The sequence below is a fragment of the Bombus flavifrons genome, chromosome 5, assembly GCF_040668555.2.
Source record: "Bombus flavifrons isolate JBK064 chromosome 5, iyBomFlav1_principal, whole genome shotgun sequence".
NCBI lineage: Eukaryota > Metazoa > Arthropoda > Insecta > Hymenoptera > Apidae > Bombus > Bombus flavifrons.
Window position 1 is genome coordinate 12,786,514 of NC_138446.1, and position 22,026 is coordinate 12,808,539.

Consider the following 22,026-nt stretch of genomic DNA (forward strand, 5'->3'; position numbering starts at 1 on the left):
TAAGCATTAAGTATGCAAACGCGAAGCAAATCCACATTTCGTGCCGCTATTCGCCGCTTGTAATCGGATCATCCCGCCTTGAATCCTACGCGATTCGTTCGACCCTTGTAAATTTTCCCCTTCGATCTTAATTCTACATTCTTTCTCGTTCATTTTCCATGGTTGCACGTGAAATGTCGGTTTCCCTGAATTTCAGATTCCTAAGCTTAAACGTACCAATAAATATCACACTTTAAATCTGAGCGGTAAGTAAGCGGGGTAAATATTGAATTTCAGATGATAAGTCTGATATTTGATTGTCAAGGATTCCACTAAAGGTTCAACTATTAAGTTGTCCGAAAAGTGTCTTTCTTTTACAGACACGTCTTTTACAACGACGTATCTTTATACAAACATGAAACTTAATCTGTCGAACGTTGTGATATTTATTTTGATAGAACAAAATGGATCATACGTAATTCGATGAGATAATATAAAACGAAAAATCTTGTGCATCCGTTATTTCCTTATAAAACGAAAGAAACTTTTCGGACGACCTAACAGTTTCTCACGAAAGTATAGGAACGGTTAGGAGAGAATTTTTTAATGAATATGTACATTATACGGAACGTTCGGAGATTTCGTTACAGAGCTAATGAAATTTTAAGATATCCTGTACAATAAACGAAAGGTTTCTTAAGAGTGTTCGAATACTTTCTCCAACCACTCTATCTACATATGCTTCGTTGCCCGTTGTGTCAACTCGTTTATTGAATTATGTTGCACGAGCTTCAAATGTACCTAGTTCATAATGTAAAGCTACATAAGTACTTGTTTGAGACGAATGTTGCAAACTAGTTGGCCAAGTGGACTCTCTATACTTGGATAATCCTTCCAAGCCTGTGAACATCCTGTTTACTTTGATAGTTGGAAGTTGGAGGTGTAGTAGTGACGTTACAAGTCATTGGAGATATTAGGTCGAAGGATAAATAAATATTTATCTCTATACGTATTAACGCTTCTTTTTATTAAAATTAATTCCGTAAAATTCTTAATTATGGTTACTAATTTTCTCTAATTAATCAGTTTTTTTCCCCATATTTTTCAGGGAATTGATTACGTGTCTGCTTGGAAAAGGATCCGTATTAATAGACTCACGGAATGGTAAGTTCCCACGGCTTTTAATTTCGCGAAGTAACGAGGCTTTAATTCATAAAGGGTTGCCTCCAACTGGCTGGGACTTTAACGAGGACATTAAAGTGGTTTCGAGTCATGCCGGAACTGGTACGCATTCCGTCCTTCAGGGAGGCTGCCGGCTGTTAAACATTGCACGGAAGAATTTTTTAACATGACGAACGAACTCCTTTAATTTCATGTAATGAAATGCGTGAACTGTTACTCCAAATTAAAACTGCTTCCGCGTTATCTCGCGAATTGTTAGCAGTTTCTGCCTCTTTTGAATCTCCTCTAGCTCGCCGTTCCGCTTTATTTTCACGAAATTCTAGTTGGCGAAAAAAATTGTCCCCGATATTATTATAAAAATGTTCGCTCTCTCGAATTACCCACATTTAAAAATTCACGTATTTACGCGCTCGATATTTCAAGGTTTATCGATCCTATCAATTTTATATCGTCTTTAAAGTTAGCAAAAGTTACGCGGGCTATATCGAAGCTCGTAACTTTTTCTCCTAGCACGTTATACCTTTTCTGCGGTACGCCGGTCGAGAAACAAGTTCATTGGAGAAACAAAATTTTTATCTCGAGTTTTTATTTCATTATATTCGCGAAATGATTACGAACTCGTGACAAGAAGTTTGATGAAAGCAGCCCATAACTCGGCGCAAGTTAGAGAGAGGCTGCCTAGAGATGAAACCATCTAGAAATTAACCTACTTAAAACTACTAACGATAGATCGTAATTCTTGCTTTCTCAAAGTGACACCGTTCCTATCGAATATAAACTTCTCCATTAATGCTTCGGTACATTGATTAACGAACGAGTATATACTGTATACAACATAACGACCGCTAAAAGAGAGCGTCGCGCCGGAAATGGAAAGTTTCAACGTTATTAAGAAAATTACATTAGATAGAATTACGGTGATGAAATATTCGTCCTTCTCCTTCGATAAGCTCTGTACTTTGCGCTTTATTCGTTTTCCAGTGAAAACCATTTTCAGAGGTAGGAATAATTGCCTTGGTAATAACATATAACGCGATTATGTAGATACAAGGTGTGTAAAACAGAGGTAAATGACGTTATTTTATCCATGATGTTAGAACGCAATAAAAATAAGAATTTATGAAAATGATAATTTCGCCTGGTTGTCAATAAAGAGGTACAGATTTGCAAAATGATGCAGTGCTATTAGTATTTTGCTATTTGATCTGATATATTATGGCTTGTAATTAATAATACGTAACCTGTTTCATTCTTCTTATTCCTATGGCCATGGATTTAATTTATAGTTATTAAAAAAGCGATACAATGTACTTCATTCGTGAAATATTTATTTACTTATTTTTAATTTTCTCCGTGTCGCTTTATACCTATCAGCACGGTATTCTAAAATGCTTCGGGCAGTGATGACGCTTAGACAGACAGCAGGAAATAATTTGCGCCGCGTGTATCCGTAAAATACGACTCTAGAGATGCGCGCAGCTTACAGTTGCGAGTCGATGCTTATCAACAATTGTCGTTAACTATGTCGTAACTTGGTATTCCCAAACGTTGGGCACCAGTAAATTACCAATTGCTACGCATTAGTGACGTAAACTTCTCCCACGGGCGCATAGAAGTGCTCCCCTTAGCGAACAGTAATGAGGCCAATGAATGCGACAGTAGCACCTTGCCAATGTGTTTCTGCTGTTATTTTCATTTTCTTTGAATACGCAATTTAACCAGTGGCACACTCGCTACTGCCCATTAAGAGATTAAAAATTGAAAAACGTGAAACATGAAACCTTATAAATATCCAAAGAACCAAATTTTTCGATTAATCTACAATCTAATCGTCTTCGTACACCTTCCGTTGCACGTCCCTAATTTAATTGGATTCATACTTTATAATGGTAGCTCGTTTACTAGAAGACACAATGTGGCCACGAACACCGGTTTCGCAAATAGCAGTTGAAATTACACGCGGTCGCGCAATTACAAGGGTTAAGACGTTTCCTGTAACTGTGTTCTTGCAGTCAGTCGTATAGCAGCAACCTCTTAAAGGCGACGAACAATTAGTTTCGACCGTTCCGATGTTGATTCAACGTTACGTACCGAAGTCGGTCTTCTTCCATTCAGCCTGCGACATCGACGTCTACCTGTTCCTTTCTCGCTTGTTCCTTTCTTTCCCATTTCTCCGTATCCTCTATTTTACTCCGTTACTCTTTCTTCGCAGCTTCGACCGCCTTTTACATCGGCTTGACTCCACCGGAAGTACGCCGAGGCTGACCCACATTCGACAACAATGGCCACACTCAACTGGCTGCACTCGCCTCAATCGTCGTAGCCTAGGCAGAAGTTGCCTCGTTTCGGTCTCGATTTTCCAAACGACTTTCCATTCTCTCTTCCTCTCTCTTTCTCTCCTTCTATTTCTTTCTTGTCCCTCGTTTTCACTCCCTAAGGCTACTCGCATTCCTATTTTTCAATAATTTCAAGCGCGCCTCCACCTAATTTCAATCTTTTCTTCATCGGGAACGAACTTCCTCCGCTTGTTGAAGAATTGATTTCATCCTGGGTCGCTGGAAATCGGAAGTTCCACTTTAAAGCCATTCATCGTGTCCGCGGGAAGTTTTCTGATCGATGGCGTTGCTTATTACCCATGTAGATGCACGGACTACCTGCAATTAAAATTGAAAAGATGTGATCTATATTTAATAGATGATATTTCGATGAAAATTGCTACCAGGTTGTTAGTCGGTCGTCGTGCTTTGACATTCATTAACGATGACAGTTACTTTTCTATGAATCAATCATTTTGTGAACCGTGGTTGACACTTGACGTCGAATCTATCAACTTGTTAGGCTCGATAGAGGAATTTTGTATCCTACCAAATGATTTTATATCACGGAGAGAAATAGTGGATTTTCTTAATATTGAAAACTATGTCTTCTCTACGTTCGATTAAAGGGTTTCTACGATCGTTCGCATTATCGATTAGCATTTCAATCGATTCATAATAAAAACGAGAATAACAATTCTTCTCGATACGCAATACTCGTTTCCCTTGGTGTAAAACTTTTATCGTGATGATCGATAGTCGTCGTATTATCGCTAATTTATCGAACGGAGTTGTCATTCATTTTGTCAAGATAATGGACGTTTCATTGTACTCGGTTATGCTTGATATTATACCGCATATTTAACTATATCGTTAACGTGATTTTATTTTTATACTATTTTCAGTTAATAATTTCCATGCGAGGTTCGCACGTTGCTATATAAAGTTTGTAAAGTATTTTCTCAACTCTCAGTTTTCCCAAATGTTCTCTCTCGATACTAAATGCCATTGTATAGAAAAACATTCGGTGTAACGAAGAATCTTCGATGTGTATTCTATTGTAGTATATATTATTTACATCTGACACACACTCACACACGTTCTTTGTACTTAATTTTCAATTAGCAATTTAGTTTAACGAGTTTGGTAAACGGTTACAGCTGTTTAATAAAGCAAGAAAATCGACGATATAGTTTCACACCTGCATTAAACATTCTTGGAACATAGAAGAGGAGAATGTCGAGGATTTTGTGGTAATACATCAGTATGTCAAACGCTTAACATCTCCATCCTCTAAATTATCCTTTCCCCCTTCTCCATTCCCATTTTCCCTTTCATTGTTCCGAATACTGTTATTTCCTTTCGTCCTTTTTTGTTTTCGTTCCATTCTATTCTACATGTCTCTTCTTCTTCTTTGAACTTTTCATCTTTCTCCGTTTTATCTATCGCGCACGTACCCGTTCCTTTCCATTCCGTCCCTCGTTTTCTCTTTTATTCTCTTACCACCGTTAGGTTAAACCTATCGCTTCTTGTTCATTACTCTACCATTACCTCATACCATCGCTACTTGCCGCAATTCTCACAGCACATTTTTATCAAACAACGATAACCCAAAGATTTTGGTACACTTTTGGTATACTCGTACCTTTCGAACCTTTCCTTTGCTACACGACGCTACACATCGACACCATAGAAAGGCCCTGTCGCAACTCACCAAAGGCCAGTCTTTGTGTATCCTCACGTGGAATAAAACGGCTAGCCTGGAATAAAATTACGAAAATGATGATTTTTGAACGATCAGCGAACAGCAGTTAATTTCTCATCCCCTTTCGTAACGGTAGACCGCAGTCGTGGTACACCCGCGGCGTATAATCTTCGTTCGTTTGCGCACGAACGCAAGGAACAACATTTGGAACGAGACAGGGACACGGTCGAATACACGTGCTGATGAAGCACGGTGTAGCGTTGATTAAAGAACTGCTGGTGTGTTTCGCAGACGCGGACGATGTTCCGAAAATAACATTCTAAGCGTTCTGAAATACGTCGTGTTGGGTAGAGAGGCAGTAAATTATCGCGGCGAGAACGCGGCGTTATTCGGCGACGAGAGATACCCGTTCCAGGTAAAGCAAACGCAGTCAATTTCACAATCTAGTCGATCTGCCGGTGACTCAGCTACGAGTCCGCGTCGTTTCGTCTTATCAACGGTATTTTTCGCGCGCTTCGAATGTCGTCGAATTAAATTTCACATCATACGTCGTAAATTGGCTGGCTTCGCCCCGTTACCGCGTCCATTCGGAACGCGAATTTATCGTTCCATTAATTTGACATTTAATTTTCCACGATAACGACGGCGTTCGCGCAATTCCTGTCTGATGCCCGGTTGCTGGCGGCCACTTCTGAATTACTCCTACCGAATTTGTCGCCGACAATTCGTTGGCCGTGCAATTTCGTTTCGCCGTATTATCGATGTAGCCTCCGCGCCCTGGAATACAGCTGACTCTTTGAATTTACCTTGGCTGCCCGCTCCACGACGCCCCCAACCCTTCACCTCATCCCCTATACTCCCTTTCCCCTAAACCTTGCTCTTCGTCCCGCTTGTCACCCGGCAAATCCTCGTTTTATGATTACGATCTTTCGCGCGGACTTTCGCCATTCTCGTTAATTATCGCGGCCCGCGTACTTTCCGTGACACACATTCCCATCGCGTCGAATTATTTTGTTCGACGAATTGGAACCATACGGGAAACGGAATTTCAATTACCTACATCCTCGGAAATGAACTTCCAGCTACCTATATACCGTTGTTGTTCAACGCACTGCCCGGAGCTACGTTTATTTGCTTTATCGAAATTTATTACATTCCTGTAGAATTTCGTTTATCTTACTCGAGCAATATCTGCCGTGATAAAATACAGTTAATATCGCGCAATGAAAATTGATTAACATATTTACGCGTTTTAAGTGGGTAGACAGGAAATTTCGACACGGGATGTTTATTCAAATTTCAAAAGCGATGCTCGAATATCTTTTAGTAGAACAAATATCGATATCAAACGATGAAATTTACTTTTTTTAGTTGGATCGTCTGCGTTTCGTGTTGTTAAAGTTGTGTGCGTGTTTCAACGACAAAAACTTTCCTCGAAAGTGGAGCAAATAACGTTCATCGTAGCTAGTTCCAAGTATATTAATACAGTTTTATATTTAACTTTGTAAAATTTTGTATGCAAATACACGCAACTAGTTCACGTTCGACGATACATGTCGTATAAAGGAAACGGCATTAAAGTAGAAGCATTCCGATATTTGCTTTACGAGCGATATATCGCAAATCTCTTTCACTGTTACCACGCACAATAATAGAACTTACTTATTTATACTTTCCCTCTTTGTTACTTATACTATTCTTCACAATTGTATTACTATTATGTTCCACTGCTTTTCTTGATTATTTAATTGTATTTTATAAATAATTCCACGGATCAGATTAGAATTTTTTCTCTTCCGACTTTCTTACTAAATTCGTCAAAAGCTTCTTTGCTGAAATTTACGATTCGTTACATTTTTATAACATTTACAAATATTTTCTGTTTATTCTTAACCATTATTTAGCACCAATACATAATTCCGATTGATCAGTCGTTTTGCATATAATTAACGTCGGTTAATTAACGTCGATTCTTTTGCAAAATTTTATGACATTCCAACCTACTATTAAATCGAACACGAAAATTTACGACGTTTGCTTTTCTTGGAACTCGGTTCACTCGTAAATTTTCTAGCTACCTTTCGCCATCGCAACTTTAGTGTCGATTTAATTAACCTTTCAACGTAAACGAGCCGGAATGATTCGTACAATCGGGACGAGGCATAGACGCGATAGTGGCGGTGGAAAAGTTGCACCCCGAAAGCGGAGAAACGCGTATACTCGGAGCTTCTTGTCGCCAGTTCAACGCAATGTCGCGCTGCAGTCGAAGAGACTAGCGGCAGCGTTCCGTGCGCGGAATTATTCGTGACTTTGCCACGAACTCTGGCAGTCGGGAGCACGTCCCCATGAAATGATCACCGCGATTCGAGACGTGATCCGAGAGCCGAGAAGCTTCGCCCTGGTCCTCCTTAAATTTTCCCTACTTTTCGTCCGTCGATGTTCGTTCAGTTTTATAGTCGTCCTGACGCGACCCGCTTTCACTCGCGAATTCCTGCCAATGGCTACGTGTGGTCATCGAAATCTCTGTGACCGACTCATCGACAAACTGACGAATTGAAAATGGTTCGAATCATTTGGGAAAAACGACTCTTTTTAAGCAATTACCGAACGATCGCGCTATATTCGTTGTGCTTCTTCATTCATTTAGCGACATCGGTGTGTACTGAACGAAGGGCATATGTAAATACTAATTATATATGATATATGTAAATATGTAAATATGTAAATATTCCTGAGAAAAGTACATTTAGTTACAAAAGTCTGTATGCCCATCGTGAACATGAAACGTAATAGTAAAAACGTTAGCTTCGCTCTGTTTGGCGCGCGTATTGTTAAAATGTAACGTAGTTAGTTCATTTTCAATTTTATTAATAAAAGAGAAGTAAAAAAAAGATACGAGGTAGAATGTTGCAAAAATTACGCACGCCTATTGTGTGTACATGAAGTCATAGAAATAGTACTTTCTTTGGTAAGTGAATTAAGTAAAATTGGATAAATGATGGAAAGTTAAAGTTAAGTAAAATAATAATAGAAAGCTTCGCATTGTTATTCATATAGAGAGGATTAATATCAGGTATATTTATGGTATATAATTGCTTCTTTCTTTCTAGTCAGGTATTTTGGTTAAATAAAATAGGAATATTGGAAAATATTTCGAAGCAGAAAATGAATTCTGTTTCCTATGAAAGTTTTAATAACTTATCCAGGAGTTTCCGTTTTATTCGTAAATAATGTTCTCTAAATTGCAAGTACAGAATGTTTAAAAATTCGCTGATTATCGTCCGATGCATTCATTATAAAACTGCGCTTTAAATAATAGGTAACGTTAAAAGCGCTTGAAACGTAAATTACACATATAACCTATATTTTTTATACCTTTTAACAGCTAAATTTTTCAAGTTTTCCTCCGCAACCAACCTTTCCCGAACGACGTATTCTATTAATTGTTATTGCATGATAGATATCTCGATATGGCGAAATATTATCCACAGTATAACGTTTATAAATATTTACAGAGAAGTTTTTATTTTATTTCTTCTTTGCTCTTCAATTATAACAATAAAGCTATGAATTTCAATTCAATTTGCGTTCGTTACTTTTTATTCGGCAATTGTATAGATGGAATGATCGATTGAAATTTGTGGACGATGTTAACGAATTTGTGTGAATGAAATGTTGCCTGTTCGGGAAATATCAGATTTACAACATGCCGATGATTTTTCTATATTTATAATTCTGGTGCTTCCGATCTTTTGACATTTTTTTTGGCGGGCGTGGATTAAAAATCACGATTTGTCCCGTTATTTTTTTTTTTTCTTTCTTTTTTCGACGCAAATGGATGTTAGCGTTTGATGAATTCTGTGTGTTGAAACGCGGACAAGATTTCGGACGCAAAAGTTGGAGGATCGTAACAGGAAGTATACAAACGAATATAATTGATTGAAATTCGAGAACGTTTAATTACAATAGGTAAGAATTTTTCGCGACTCGTCGACGATATTACGATATGGCAAACGCTTCGAACCCGAGGGAATTCTCATAATGACATAAATGTTTCAGTTTTCTGTGGTGCGAGGAAAATTCGAAAATTCCACGATAATAGGACGCGACGATGCATGTCCATGCATTGTAAATTTAATACAAGTTTTATGCGTGAAATTAAAATTTTGATTAAACGTTGAATCGTTCCGGGAACGCAACACACACGAAACCAAGCTACGTACCACTGAAAACGTAATGTTTTGATTAATATTTATTAGCCTGTCCTGAAATATCTGCAATCGATAATATTCAAACTCAGAATAAAATCGATCGGCATGATATATTTACTCGCCTGGTGATATTCTTTCTCCCGTCGTTTCGTTCTCATCGAAGAATAGGTACACAGCGATTATTATAATTGTTTCGCGTATTTCTCGCTATTCTGTGTTTCTGCTAATTACCCAAAAGCTTGCATACGATATACTTAAAGTTCTATCAATTTGCGAAATTCGGTCACTAGAATTGTGTTCTAATAGGATTCTTTTTAATAAATACAAATAAAGAGTACAGTCACGCTATTACCGGCGACTATCGAGTGGGAACAAACGTTCTAAACTAACAATAAAAATTCTCTTTTGTTTTGTGTATCCCAGGCGCTCGAACGAAAGGGGAACTATATGATACACTGAAAAGAATAACCGTGTCTGGGGAATTCAAAGGACGTAAAGCCATCTTCAAAGACTTCGCCCAAAACTGGGTCGTACTCGTTACACGTTCGATTGATTTGCAGCTTCGCGCTTATTTGGTAAGCCTTTTTCTCCTTTCTGTTTGCTATCCTTTCGTTTCCTTCGTACTGTCCCACCCTAATTTTACTTTACCGACAAGGAACACTTGAAAGGAATCTTGCCAACTTCCGTAGAATGTCGTTAAAAGCGAATTGTTTGTTATCAAACTATTTAATTGAACGGTGCAAAACGATGTAACAAGTAGACCGAGGATTTTTATGCAAATTAAATCTATGCTATCAAATATCGTAGAAAGCGTGTATTTTATATCGTTTCCTACTATATCGTTCGCAGTATGATAATAACTATTCGAAAATGAATTCTAAAACTTGGCCATTTCATTTTATTTAAACCTCGTTATTTCGTTATTGAACATGTTGACCGCCATGCGAATTTTGTAGACGTATTTTGTTTCCTGGGAACCTCGACAGATTGAAATATACTACACCGTAACATTTAACTTTTGCAAGATGTTATATATCGTATTTGCACACTTTTTCTCTGGCAATGTTTGTTAAGTTATTCACATCGTTGACCATTTTTTAGCAAACGAAGTTGATCTTATCTCAGACATTCTAAACGATTCAGTAACATGGGTTATCGATGACCACTGTGCCACTCAAAGTTTCAAACTTCGTTATTCATTTTCTATTCTTTTCTTTTTTTGTGTGTATTTTTACTACTGTCAATTTTTCTTCGTACACGTTTCTATTACCTCGATTCGATTTTTCTTGCGCACCGTGTAAAAACTTGGCTGGAAGTTGAATGTGCGTTTCTATCTGGCAGCTGGTTTCCGGGATGCTGATACGAAAAAAGTCTGACGTTGTCGCGACGCCACGTTTTTCCATCGAACGACACATTGGCACCGAACACGCAGATTTCCGGTTACCGCTGATTAATCTATGCATTGTACCAAACTGCTGGACCGTTCCAACTGGATTTAGTTACGACAATAAAATTCCATTTCAATTGAAAATAATACCTGCCCATCGGGACTCGGACCATCAACATTATCGATTAATAATTAATCGACCTGAAACGCGTGGCTCAAAATGCTATCGTGGCGATTAATCGTGGAATATATATTTTCAGGATGACTTTTCAACGAGCTTCCGTTTAAACATCGCGTTTACGGCTTAATTTAATGACCTCTACACTCGACAATGCGAAAAGGGATTAACGTTATCTCATCAAACTTGCTGACAGACAAAATGTCTCGCTCGATTCGCGCACACGTCGTGTTTCGCTTTATTATCTTGACAGATTTTTACTCTGTTTGTTTATTGCAAACGATCTTTCCGCTACGAGTCATTTAAAGCGGTTCATCAAGCAGCTGACTTTCAATGGAGTTTCGACAAAGCTTTCATGACCGTAAACCGAATTCCCTTGTAACAAATCCATCGACATTGACAGTTTCACCAGCACGTATACCACCGTTGGTTGGTTTCCAAGTTAGTTTCGGGCACGTACAGCGTATAACTTTAAAGTAGCTGCTATTAATACAGGATTCAGTCGTTTTTCAAACGGTTTCTCGGTTCCTGGAAGGCGCGAGCGAGGTTGTAGAAACGGGAGTTTCAGCAACCACCTTGTGTATTACACATTATTCGTATGTGACGTGACGTATAAATTTCTCGTCTAAACATCAGCCGGAATTCCACACGCATTCGCGTGTTGTAACGTTACCAGACAATTGTAGAGAATTATATTCCAAAGTAAAGTATATACAGGGTGGTTGGTAACTGGTGGTACAAGCGGAAAGGGGGTGATTCTACGCGAAAAAAGAAGTCGAAAATATAGAATAAAAATTTTTCGTTTGAGGCTTTGTTTTCGAGAAAATCGACTTTGAATTTTCGCTCGGTACGCGTGCACTTTATCACGTCTTGTTATAACGGATCTCACTGTAGATCGTTGTCTCGATGGAAAAATTAAAAAAAAAAAAATTTGTATTCTATATTTTCGACTTCTTTTTTCGCGTAGAATCACCCCATTTCCGCTTGTACCACCAGTCACCAACGACCCTGTATATATATATAGTATAATAAATAACGGAAGTTTGCAATAAATGAAGTATTTTATAATAAATAAAGTAAATTTTATAAAAAGTATGTGATTATTAATCGAGTGTCGCGTGTTAGACTTGCTTTGCTTTCATTATATACACATGCACGTTTCTTTTCCTCTAATTTATGAATTGACAATGTTTTATGCGTGAGCCTGGCTGATTGCAAAGCTGTCCTGACGCGAAACGATGATTGAATACCGTTTATTTACTTCAGCAGTTATGACCACCGTCCTAATTAATATTCATACGTCTAGGCGCATAAATCACGTTATGTGAATCACTCTATTACAATTCGGCCGTATACTTGCTATTCATGACCCTGAGTCGCAATCAATATAACTCAATTGTCGTATTTCATCGATTCTTCGAAATACCAATTGCGCGTCACGATAATTTCCATCTGCGCGTTGTGGAAATATTTTCCCCATTATACAGTCAATCACGAAACTCTACATACGAATTTTGTGTATTCGACGTACCGAAGGAACTAAAAACGTGATTTGTCGCAAAATTATTTATATGTACATATCGATTCCATTGTTATTAATGTATCTCTACAGATGATTAAACCAAATAAAAACATTTAATTCGTTAAGAATCTCGGGATAACGTTGCATCGGAAATTACAAAATCATTTAGTGTTTTCTACGCTACGAAGATAGCAGGGTATTAATACAATACTAAGCCTATTATCTTTGTAATTTCACGTCGACGTATTTTATATTCTTTTCCTTCTTCTTTCTATCAGATCTGTAAGTATGGAACCGGAATTTGCCTATAGATGGCCCTAGCTGATAATGTAGCTATCACTAAACTGCGTCATTGATGCCAAAAGTCTTTGTTGACATCTCACAAACATTTTCGACTCGGAACAATACAAGTTTCATACAACAGCATAGTTTGTAATAGCGTTGAACATGGCAAATTTTGTGCCTGGGAACTACGATTTGCGGACAGCATTGATTTTCTGTTACCATTTGAAGAAAACTGCTGCAGAATCGCATCGAATGCTTGTCGAAGCTTACGGTGAGCATGCTCTTGGTAAATCACGGTGCTTTGAGTGGTTTAAAAAATTCAGAAGTGGCAATTTTGACGGGAGGAACGAAGAACGTGGAAGACCACCGAAAAAGACCACCGAGCTGTTAAAACCTGGCGAAACCGTTAATACCGAGCGCTGCCGACAACAAATGATCGATTTGAATCAAGCTTTGCGTGAAAAACGACCAGAATATCAAAAAAGGCAACACAAAGTAATTTTGCTTCGTGATAATGCACCATCGCATACAGCAAAACCGGTCAAGGAAACGATCGAAGCGTTCAGTTGGGAAATACTTTCGCACGCGGCTTACTCACCAGACTTGGCTCCGTCCGATTACTATTTATTTGCATCGATGGGACACGCACTTTCTGACCAGCACTTCACTTCTTACGAAAATGTACGAAAATGGCTCGATGACTGGTTTGCCTCAAAAGAGCGACAGTTTTGTTGGCGTGGCATCCACCAATTGCCAGACATGTGGGAAAAATGTATAGCTAGCGATGGGCAATACTTGGAATAAAATATTTTTAATCACTTTCATACAATAAACGTGTATTTTCTATACAAAAATTCCGGTTTCATATTTACATACCTGGTAAGTAAAGGTGATAGGTTTGGACGATATATATATTTCGTAACGCGTAGAGAAAATCCGTGGGATTAGCATTTTTGTCACGGTATTTTATATTCAAGGAACGTACATGAACCATAAACTTTTGTGACCAACTGTATACATCGTGCTCAGTCCTCAACCCGAAATCCAATGAAACAAGAAGGACAAAAATTCCAAGTATACGTAAAACGTTATCGACAGTCTCATCGCGCGAAATCGAACGCTTAATTGAAAATGAATGCCGAAGAATTATCAGGTAAAATAACGTGCAGACTTTGGAAGCGGGTGAGAAGAGGAATTTCAAAGCGTAACGCAGCCGATTTACGAAACGGGCGTAGTTTCACGGCGAAACGATCGCGAAAAGCATGGATAACATTCTATCACGGTGTTCTGCTCGCGATAGTTGGGAAAGTGAACGAGACTTTACAGGTACTTCACTGGATAAGTGGGATTCCGCGCATTTCTTCGGCAACCCCTTCCGGGGTTGCTCGAACATTGTAAAATGCCTTCCGAGTTTCGACGTTGCCACGATTTATTTATTCGCGCCGGTAAAATCTGCCGGAATAGAGGACAGACGATGCTAGCCACTTTTTCATTTTCCTCGGCAAACTTTTCACGCGATCCAGCAGGAAATTGTCGACCGGTAAGTCCGAACGTTCCTTTCGTTTTCCTCTTTTCGCTGGAGTTCTCTCGTCATTGCCCGTTTCTCGAACTTTGGATCGTGACGATCTTTTATCACATCTCGTGATAGAAATAAAAATACGCTGCCTTTTGTCCCCTTTAGAAAACTCTTGCCATAGGAGGGACGAGAGATTCGCGAGGCATAGGGCAGACTGGAGCGTTAAATTAGCATCACAAAGGCTGGTGACAGTTTCCGAACAGGTCAGGCGAATCTTGGTCGGCTGATAACGAAGGAATACGTAAACGCGTTAGAAGCAAACCTCTATTATCCGAATAGCCAACCATCCGAACGTTCCATTATCCGAACATTCAATTATCCTAACGCTTCTGCAACGTCATATTCTATGTTCTCTGGAAACGGAAACATTACTCATAGTTTTGATTGCAGTCTGTGTGTACACAATTTAATATGAATTCTCCTAGTCGGATGTAATAGAATGGATTCTACTCAACAAATGACAACTTAACCGACGAATACACCGAGGGTAATATCGTATACTACCTATGCTTCGAATTATCAACCTACGTACAAACTATGGTAGCAGGTTTAATAATTATTATATATTATTCATTTGTAAGTACCAAAAAGCAGTCAATACGATCGAAAATATTCGAGTGACATTCTGACGTGGAAATTAGAAATTTCAGGGAAGGTTTCCAGTGGTTATGGTTCAGAGTGTTGGATAGCTTTCTTAAATTAACAAATGAAAATATCGAGTCGATATAGAACGACCACGGAGACTATCATTTAATAATCTTAAGCACTTTCCTAGTTTCTTAATTAATACGAGAAAATTGAGAAGTTTCTTTTCGTAGAAATTTTCAGTATCAAGCACCTTTCGGTACTTCGCCGTGTAAGACGTACTTCGATATCAGAGCGTAAAGAAAATAAACGTTGCGAAATGAAATTTTCTCTATCCTATGGTAGACATATCAATTTTCGCTATCAGTTTCTTATCAATGTTCGCATCGTAATTAAATTCCGGTAAATTATCCGACATACTGGAATTCGTAGCTGACAAATGTGAAAAATCTCCTTCCTCCTGTTAAGACGAAAATGCAATATTATCTCGCGGTAAATTTTTTTTTACGACTTTAAGCAAGTTCTTTATGTACGATCCTGTATCCGAATTGCTTTTCTTTCTCGGAAACTTCTTTTAAGACTATCTGTTCTAGCGAAATTACTTTGTACCCATAAAACTAGACCATACATTATTCTGATAACGTCGAAACACATCCTAACTAATGCAAAGCAACGACGAAAGTAATTAATTTTAAGTTTTATGATCTTTAAAGGCCACGCTAAGATCATTCGCTCTATTATTTCTCTCCAGTCATTGGATTGCCGACCTTTATGCACCTACGAGAAATTTGAAAATGCAAAAATGGGTAAAATGCAAATAATTTGTAAAAATGTATAACATATCTGGAATATGATAATAGTCTTTGTGATATCTAACAGGAAAATCAATTTTCTATCTCCATTTTCTTAATTATATTCATGAAAATGTGAATTTGCATAAAAATCTGCAGTCTACTTATCATCAGTCAGCTTAAACTAAGAGAACGTTTACCATCTAATTCACATATTTGAAATTTGCGTCGTTAATTCGTGTAAGGAGATTGCGGCATCGGTTTCCTGCATTCCGAATGACGAATTTGAGTAACGAATAGAAGTTTCTGAAACTGGCAGTGATTTCGGGGTTACAAAAGGATCAGAGTCTGCAAATAAACTCGAAACCGTTCGTGAAACGGATCCTTCGGCCTCGAAGTGGTTTCGAGTACTCGAGATTTCTCTTCGCAATAGTGAAATATCGATTCCACCTCGGAGTAATGGAATTCCGGAGGTAAATTTATGAGCAACCGGCCAAACGCACCAGTTGGACAGTGACTTAGAAATGGAAGCTTCCTCTAAAGAACGACATGGTCACCGTAAAAACTACGTCCTGTATTCCGAATAATTTAATAGAATATAAGAAAAAAATTTTCCGGATAATTCGAGAAAAAGCTAAGAAGCGAAAAGATCGCTTCTTGAAAAAAATCCTTTGATATGTTGATAGATACTATTTTATAACTTCGCCCGAAGGAAATCGATTTGTAGCGGTGACTCGCGAAAGTATTTGAACGCTTATCGTAGAAAATCTTTATGCTCACGTTGCATGTGTCACGTAAGAAATTACAAATTTTCATTGGCGTTATAACGAGACACGCCTATCACGATTGATATCGGTCAAGTTTGAGACGAATCTGAAAATGGATATAGAAACTTACAAGATATTTATTGCCTATTTATATTTAGTAAAACAACTTAGTATACAGCATGAACAGGCATCTCGAACTTGATCTTTGATCTTATAATAAATGTCCAAAAGTTGATTTTTGAATTTTTATTCGTTAAATATCGAGGATTATGAATATAATGCGAAATATATGTTTACATTTAATATCTTATAACTTTCACATATATTTTCTGATATGTTGGAAACTTTATCAATGTAATCATAATACTCGTGTCTCGTTACAATGTTAACGAAATTGCAAAATGTTTCTTATAACGCACGCGATTTATTCGTAAAAAAGTATCTATCTGTAAGACTTTGAATAGTATAATAATATAAGTATAATAGTATAATATAGTAGATCTATAGTATATTTCCAAACAAAAAATTGCGATTTCTTAGATATGCACGGTACGAGAAGGAAATAAATTTCGGACTGGGAACGCTTCCAAATTTGAATTTCCACGATGTAGAGGCTTGAATGAAAATTATTCATACCTTGGGAAGCAAACTTGCTAACTTCTCGTTTGCGTTCGAACCAAGTTTCTTATCCTTGGTTCTTCGTTGTTAAAAGTTCCGTATAAACGCGAAAGAATACGATTGTTCTAGATTATAAAGTTATCCGCCCTTCCGTTTTCTACGCCACATTTAATTCCGTTTCGATCGCGTGTTATCGCGCTTCATGAGCTTGTATTTATTTACGATTCCAATTACGAGAATTAATGTTTGTCTTTACGCGTGATAAAACTTGAGCGAAAGAGCCGGACGAAAGGCATAATTTAAATTCATAACGTCATCGATGCGATGCGTATTAATATCAGACTGTTTCAACAGCCAATTTTGGTTCGTCGAAAATACCTAATTTTCACGTAGAATACATACAGATTAATTTTCGTCCGATCTAATTTTATTTATTAATTCCAGCGTCGAATTTAACGATCGTAAGAAAAACATTTTATTTCGAAACACAAAGTGCGATAGTTGTTAGTCAAATTCGAATTTTCTGTGTCAGTCGCATATTCATGGCATAAATTTGAATATTCAGTTTTCGAGGGTATTTCGAGGAAACTTACGAGAATAGTGTTGAAACACTACCAGTGCAACTAGCTAACAAGTAGCAAGATTCATCGACCAAATGGACATCGTATTTACCTTTGGTCCCGTGTTAATCTTTCGGTATTAAGCACAGGTTGCGGTTTAATATCCTGTTTTTGCGGCGTAGTATCATAGAACGATCGATATCCAGAAGCTTGTGTACTCTATACTGTTTATAATAAGATATCGAGACCCGTTACTTGTATCGTATTTGACTTGTCAGTAGTACAACTCAAGCATTTCCGACCTTATAGAATTTCGATAAGTTGAGAAAGTTCTCTGCTACGTAACATCGATGGATGCTTCTTGATATTAACAAATAGTCAATTTCATGTAAGGGATAATCATATATTATTTCAATTTTATATATGTAAATTACAAAATTCTTCAATTAATCGAAACATTGCATTTGGTTTAGTCACGACTTCCACTTTTATATAATTTGACTAAATTGAAGAAGTTTTTCAACGTGTACGTAAGATCGATGGATCGTTCTGTATATCAAACGATTGACAATTTTCTACAACTAATAATCGTATGTTATTTAAATCTCGTATATAAACTATAAAATTATTCAGTTAGTTAAAACATTGTCAAACACAAATCGTACGTAAAAGCTAGAAATATTGGCCACCTGATCAATTGCGTTTCATAAATCTTCATTTGAAATAGCCGTTCAGTCTTTGGTCAACAAATTCCAGCCATCAAAGTAAATAATTTCAGTAATACGCGAAGCTTTCAATATCTATTGGTGGAAGGATCGCAGACGATGTCCGGAATGGCCCACAAATTGTTCCCATTTTTCGACCGATAATCAAGCTATAAATTTTACGGCCTTTGGCTTATTTTCGGCTCATTGGCAGACAGCAGAAACAAACTTAATAATTACGGATGTGTGAGCGACGCGTGTACTTTTCGCAGCGGATGTCCACCGCTTTTACGAATGCCAGAATTAATCGCTACTATCGACGCAATTAACCGCCTCGCTACGAGCCGCGTAAATGTTTTTTGATAATAGTTTAATCCGCTCGAGCCGTTAATTAAACGATTTCTCGATACGCAAGCGCGAAAATTCCGATTCCGTGGCGTAATCTCGTTGCCGGCAACCAAAAAGGGAAACTAAAATTCGCAAATATCTTGCGGGCTTATTAATATTTACATTATCGCAAAATAATGCAAGACTATTTGCCAAATTATCACGCGAAATTACATATTTGCCGAATTAACGTGACCCAATTATCGCAGTCGATAACGAAATAGAATGTAAATGAATGAGCAGGTTGAGTAAAACAATTTCTGAGACGTTGTTCGCGTTGAAATTAAATTCAATCGCGAGATCTGTTATTCCGTCGTTGTAGGAATCGTACGTTGTAGAAACGGAGCCAACTCCTACGTAGTTTAATAATATGATTGATATCTTCTATACAGGGCACGGGAAACGGTGACCAACAGCAGAAACAAACCAAACAAACTCGTTTGAACCAGTTTTCATTTCACAGTTCGTTGATATACGCCGTTTCCTGTGACAGGGATTTTTGGATACACTTGGAAAACTAATTCTTTACTTGCAGAGATTCGTTTCTATGTTATCGATTTTATTTTGAGATTGGATTGTTCGCAATGACGGTAAGAAAATTTTAAAAGAATCGAAGGATAACGTGTTTCAATAGAATTAGCATTTTATCAAATAACATACGCATCGTTACTTTCAGTGGCATTTTTACCATTTATCGGTGGCTTCGCAATCTTGCTAAATACACAGTACACAGTACGTCAACTGTCAAAAATACTACGGACTTTTCGAACAGACTAGCAGAAAACGTTGTTACACGTCACGGTTTTCCGTGACTGTTTTCACGAGATTGTATCGATCAGATATATTTTTCTGTAGCGTAAGGTTGGTTTCGTAATGGAATTACCAGATTTTCGACTTCTTTTAGAATTATTCTTATTTAGAATTATAAAACACTATTGTTACGATGGCGAAATGGGCGTGAGTTTCTCTTGTAACAGCTAAAAGGATCGTAACACGTATTTTCAACGAACTGTTAATTAAGACGAACGTTTCTGCTCTTAATTAAGAGTAATACAGTTGAACACAATAAAGAACAAAAACCATTGGAGTTTTCATTGCTAATAAGGGTTGCCCACTCCGAGGATTCAAAAAACGAGCCGTATATGCTGAACGAATTCTTCATTTTCTTTTTAATTTCCATTCTTTTCTCTGTATTTCTGTGCAAAATATTAACCCATCGACGTTAAAACTCGAATAATCACATTACACGCTGTCGAAATTTTCGCAATGCAGCAACGTCATGGCACGAACGTTGTCAATTAACGATTTAGTAATAATTTAAACAATTTTCGTATTGCATTTCGTGATAAATTCCTCTCTGACGGATTCTTTTAATCGCCAAATATGTATTGTCAAACTGTCCTCTATTTTCGTACACTGTTCGTACAATGAATAAATCTGACGTATTACGTCAACCGAATATGCTTTCTATCGCTAAATATGTTTCGATAATTTTTACTTAACGAACTGCGTCATTATTGCAGTGGAAAATGAATCCGTTAACAATAATCCGTTTACACGTATTTATTAATATGTTGCGTTGTAAAATACAAGTATCAATTGCCATTTATTTTTCTCCCAGTGAACTCTGTACCTGTTTTGCCAAATCATATATTCGTTTTATCATCGAGATTTTACCATTTCTTTTCGTGAATTGTAACAATAATGAGGAAAAACATCTGGTATGAATTAAATTTCTCCTCGCCAGTGAATAGAACATTCCCCACCCCCCCTCCTTTTCTTCCTTTGTTGCATCTATTGCTTTGCACATTGTTCATTGTAAAAGTTGTTCTTTGTGTCGCTTTATTAATAGAGAGTTTTGTTTTTGAAATTTTTGCTTGCGCTTCAACAAATTGTAGATACATTTCCGTCTTCTTTCGATTGTTCTCGAAATTGTGAAAATAGTTCAATTTGGATTTTTCGACCCGATGAACCTCGTAATGTCCGTTTCGTTGAATGTATTTCCGCGAAAAAGATACAACAAGACGGAAAGTAAAACAATGCAGCATACATCGTCCATTGTAGACTCAAAAGAAAATGAGTTTCCTCGCTGTTAATTACTAGACTGCGAATTTTTATGCATTTATGGAAAACGTGGAGATGCAAAAATACGCGCAGTGCGTATAATGTACGACGATATATTATCCAAAGTAGATTACTAATTACGATATTTAATAGACGAAACACGCTTTTATTTAGGTTTCGTTTCTCTAGTTCGTAACGTTCGTAAAAATATAAAAATGCACATGAACCCGGAATCTGTTAATTACTCCTTTTGCGACGTTCTTTGTTCACTAACTGACACGTCACAAACTACCGAAGCTTGTCCGATTAAATTCGCTGTTATTCTACTTATCGTTAGCGTAGAAGAAAGCAAAATTCAACTATCAGGTTGTCCGAAAAGTTTCTTTCGCTTTATGAGGAAATAATAGATTCACAAAGTTTTTTGTTTTATATTATTTTCTTAAATTACGTGCGATCCATTTTGTTCTGTTGAGATAAACACCGCGACATTTCACAGACTTGGTTTCACGTTGTAAAAAACAAGTTTGCGAAAGAAAGACACTTTTCGGACAACCTAATACAAGATATTTGAACCAATCGTTTACAATGTCTCGGAACGTGTAGACAACCACGAATTAGAAGCTTGGCCACGGTGGGACGAGGTGAATGTTCTCGCATAGCAGGATTTGCGATAAATTCTCCCTTTCATTGGGAAAGAAATCGCGTGGTGAGTGTTAGTCGAGTCTTCTATACCATTAGAAGATTCATTGTATTTCTTTCCTTGCCGCCCACTCGGCGTTACGTCCGTCGTTAATCTTCTGAGAAACTCTGGGGGGATTCATTAACTATAGGAACATCCGCCAGTCACTGGAGGCAGTCCAGAAATCAGGGTATATATGAGTTTTTCCACGCTCGCCAGCCCAAAGAGACTAAACTCTCGCTACTCCTTGTTTCTCTCGCTTCAACACCGTACATCCTGCTTTTCCTCGCTTTCTTACGAAACCAATTGCCAGCGAAGGAGCGCAAAACTTTCGGAATAATCGAATTCTCCTCGCCGTTTCTTCGCCTTTTTTGCGCTCTGGCCCCATTTCGGCGTTATATTTTCCACGGAACTGCGTTTCGCTGACGAAATTTCTGTATTCAGGAAACGTGATGTTAATTGCACCGAGTTCATGAAATCTCCTCCCATTATATTTTATTATATCATATCGTACTTTATATAATATTTTAT

General features: G+C 37.6%; 1 protein-coding gene across 22 annotated transcripts in view; it reads left to right on the plus strand.

Annotated features, from left to right (window-relative positions):
* Positions 1–22,026, plus strand: part of LOC138179868 (TWiK family of potassium channels protein 7) — a 322,181-nt gene that overhangs the window by 151,502 nt on the left and 148,653 nt on the right. For 18 of the 22 annotated variants that reach the window (XM_069113087.1, XM_069113092.1, XM_069113090.1 and 15 more), the window contains one exon: positions 1,088–1,143. The exons of 1 other annotated variant lie outside the window; for it this stretch is intronic. The gene's annotated coding sequence lies outside the window, so the exon portion shown is untranslated. Of the gene's footprint in view, positions 1–1,087; positions 1,144–9,815; positions 9,968–22,026 lie in introns of all 22 variants that reach the window. 3 more of the 22 variants (XM_069113077.1, XM_069113079.1, XM_069113076.1) reach the window with 1 other exon arrangement.